A 1,467-nucleotide genomic window follows, 5' to 3' on the forward strand; every position below is an offset into this window, starting at 1 on the left:
AGGCCTGAGGGGCACCTGGTTATTTAAAGAGGCACCCCGCACAGGATGAGTCCAGCAGATATTGGATGAATGGGGGGGGGGGGAGGAAATCCCTATTCTCCCCTGCTGCACCATCAGCTTCAGGAGGTCAGGAACTTGTTGGAAAAGGAAAAGCCTAGAAGCTGGAATCGGTAGACTTATCTGGAATTCTGGATCCCCCTAGTAGCTGTGGGTCCCTGAGCAAAATACGCTCTCTACACCATTCTTCCTGTATCTGGAAAATGGCAGTAATTATACTTCCCTAGGTGATTGCAAAATACCTGGTTCCCACTGATGAGAAGAGCCCATGGGCCAAGGGTGCCTTACACAGAACAATGAGAAAAGTTTCCATTGCAAGGTCTGTGCCTCTTAGAACTGATGAGGCCAAGGGCCCCCCTCGCCGGGATTGGTTTGCACATGTGCTGGGGAGAAACCGGTGTTGAATATGGTGATTACAGGCAACCAATCAATCAGCCCGTGTTGGGGAATCTGATCCTAACAGTCAATCGGTGATTGCCAATCTGCATATTTATTCAGTATCATTAATTAGGCATCATGCAGCACTAATCCCCATAATATGCATGTGTGCACGCTGCGGAACAAGGCTTTGGGTACTGTCTGGGGAGGATGCCTGAAGAAGCCACTGGAGTGGTGTGTGTGTGTGTGTGTTGGGGGGGGGGTGCGTGGGAGGTGCCCACCTCACATGGTTGCTGCCAATTGGCATTGAGCTTGAGCGTGTGCTGCCATTGTATTGGCCACAGAAGCTGGGTCTGGTCTGGTCCTTTATTTAAACTTGAGGTTGCAAACTGGTGGAAAGCAGGGCTGATCCAGCCTGCTGAAGCATTTTATTTGGCCTCAACCATGACTTGGAAAGACAAAAATGGATATATTGTACTTAGTCCACTTTGCCACAGTCCCCACCCCTCCTTATTGCCTCCCACACCACCACCTACTTCACTCCCTAAGTTTCCAGCCTGGCCCCTGTGCTCATTTGAATTGGTGACCTATAGATCAGCCTTTTAAAAATTATCAACCCCCTAAGGAACCCTGTTAGGCATGTTTTTCTTACCTTCCCCCAGCTCCACCTGCGAAATTTTCATACCACAGATATATTGGATATCTGCGTATGGACCATATGTATAACTGAGATATTTTGGCCCCCAAGGAACAAACTTCACACCCTGCCATCACGAGATGGGATCTGTGTGCCTCCTTTTGCTCTAGGTTATAAGGTTTCTGCCTGTCTCTAGTGGTTCCCATGGTGGGGTAGGGATAGGAATGGGGTTGGCAATGTATAAGCATTTGTCTTTTCTTTCTTTCTTTCTTTTTATTTTTTTAAAAATATTTATTTATTTATTTGAGAGAGAGAGAGAGAGACAGAGAGAGTCATAGAGGGAGAGGGAGACAAGCAGACTCCCCACTCTGCAGGGAGCTGGATGCAGGGCTTAA

The sequence above is a fragment of the Leptonychotes weddellii genome, chromosome 13 (assembly GCF_054177405.1).
Source record: "Leptonychotes weddellii isolate Sample4059 chromosome 13, ASM5417740v2, whole genome shotgun sequence".
Taxonomy (NCBI): domain Eukaryota; kingdom Metazoa; phylum Chordata; class Mammalia; order Carnivora; family Phocidae; genus Leptonychotes; species Leptonychotes weddellii.